Source organism: Neovison vison, chromosome 4 (genome assembly GCF_020171115.1).
Source record: "Neovison vison isolate M4711 chromosome 4, ASM_NN_V1, whole genome shotgun sequence".
NCBI lineage: Eukaryota > Metazoa > Chordata > Mammalia > Carnivora > Mustelidae > Neogale > Neogale vison.
The window spans coordinates 174,299,377-174,301,772 of record NC_058094.1 but is presented as its reverse complement, the minus strand read 5'-3'; the positions used below and the strand labels follow the sequence as shown (position 1 = coordinate 174,301,772).

The 2,396-nt window shown below is 39.4% G+C and overlaps 1 pseudogene; it reads right to left on the bottom strand.

The window, feature by feature from the left end:
- Positions 1–671: 671 nt before the first annotated feature.
- Positions 672–1,342, bottom strand: LOC122905418 (annotated as a pseudogene).
- Positions 1,343–2,396: the final 1,054 nt, after the last annotated feature.

Genomic DNA, 2,396 nt, shown 5'->3' with positions numbered 1-2,396 from the left:
TTTTTTCTTTCTTTCTTTCTTTTTTTTAATGTCTCAAGTTTTTATTTTAAGTTCTTCTAGTTGGTTGACATATAGTGTGATACTGGTTTCAGGAGTAGAATTGAGCGATTCATTACTTACAGATAACACCCAGTGCTCATCCCAACAAGTGCCCTCTTTGATGAGAAGCACGCGCCGTTCTGAGGTAGTCTCCGTCACACATGCACTGGAATTCAAAGCCAGCCTGAGTTCATCTTACTGTAGTTAGTGTATTCCTGCTGCTGCATGTGGTAAGGAGATTTAATTCCACTGTACAGGTTAGCTCAAGAGAGAGAATGAAGAATAAAGAGAATAAAATATTATAACAAGATTATGACCCATTCTCTAAGTAAAATAAACAAAGTTTCTGCTGATGTGAAAAGATGCAGTAATTCTCTTCATACGGTCTTGTGCTGGGTTAATAATTACTGCATTATGCAGTTAATAATGACTGCATTATTAAAAATCACGAGTTTAACAAAAACCCTACAAGCCAACTCATCAAAACAGGCATTCGGCCAGTAAGAATGTAATTTCACACCAATACCTCTTCAGATTTTAGATTTATTTAGGACCATTTGCCACTATTTATAGACTGTTTAGTTTACTCTAACACATGACCAGACAGGGAGACCCTTCAGGGAGATCCTGGCCTAAACATATTGTTTTACTTCTTCAGGAAAAAGATAACCCTGGACATGGAAGCTTTCAGTTTGTGGCACTGAACGATGGTCTATAGGGCACCCTTCAACAGCTACAGTGGAGGGGCCACCTGGCTTTTTGGCAACACAAGCCTGATTGAGGTCTTCTGGCCCATTTGTTTGACATTCGTGTTTTATGCCTTGAAATTTCTTTTTGATTGTCTCCTTGGAGCTCGCATAGATCGCTTTGCTTTTCCGAGGAGCTAGTTCTGGTGCGCTGGTCTGCTCCTCCCACCAGGAACAGAGCAGTCGCTGTGTCTCTCAGACTCTTGCTTCTCTCAACTCGAAGGTCCAAGGATGGAGGCAGGGCCATAACTGCCGCCTCAGGTCTGGAAATTGAGCACACGCCAAAAAACACCCACCAACGGCTCTTTTCCGGATTCCTTGGTTTCAAAGCTTGCATCGTACAAAGTATAGTGACATCTTTTTCAAGAAGCATTTCCAAATAATGCTTGAAAGGATCAGTTAAGGATACACCAACATCTCTGACTAAGATTTCTTTCCCTTCTCATACACTGATGCACTTTTGGTCTGCCCTGACACAAAAAAACGACAGCCTTCTTTCTTTTCTCGATTTCTTCTGGTGTGGAGCACATCCCAACTCTCATGTCGTAAAAAATGTGATATACTTCATCTCCAACTTGCTTTCCTGAGGCCTGTCACCCCCATTAGAATGTATATACTTCATAAGGACAGGGAATTTGTCTTGTATATTGAAATCTCCAAATGCTACCACAGTATCTGGTTCCTCCTGGAGACAGGGGATGGGGTCCCCCTCTCACCAGTTAGGGTCTGTGGAGTGGTTCCTCCTTCAACTACTGGTGATGAGAAGGCTGAGCTCAGGCTGATACCGGCTGGCAGAGGGATGGGCAAAGGATCAAATGGGATAGGGGACCCTTACTCTCCTCACCCCAGGGGGGGTGAGGTCATGCGGCACACCACCCCGTTATTGTTTTTTTAAAAAATTATTATTATAGCCATCTTAATGGGCCTGAAGTGTATCTTCTTGTGGTTTTGATTTTCATTTCCCTAATGACTAATCATGTTGGGCATTTTTTCATGTACTTATTGGTCATTTGTATATATTTTTTAGAGGAATCTCCATTCAAAACCTTTGCCCATTCAAAATTTGGATTGTTTCTCTTTTAATTGTTGAGTTCTAAGGGCGCTTTATGTATTACGGCCATTAGATCCTTATCAGATATCTCATATATTAATTTTTCTCCTGTGGGTTGCTCTCTCATTTTCTTGATAGTTCCCTTTGAAGCACAAACTTTTAAAAATTTTATTGTCTATTTATGCATCTTTTTTTTTTCTTTCATGCCTTGCCTTATGCTGCTTTGATGTTATATCTTAGAAACCATTGCCTAAAAAAAAAGAAAAGAAACCATTGCCTAATTCAAGATCACAGAGTTGTATACCTATGTTTTCTTTTAGCATGTGTGCTGTTCTAACTCTTACATTTTAATCAATTTTTAATTAATTTTGTATATGGTGTGAAATAGGGTCCAAATTCATTATTTTGAATGTGGATAACAGTTGTCCAAGCACTATTTGTTGAAAACATTTTTCTTCCCTCACTGAATTTCCTTAGGACCCTTGTCAAAAATCAGTTGATCATAATGTATGGGTATACTTCTGGGTTCTCAATTTTTTTCTATTAATCTATATGTCTAT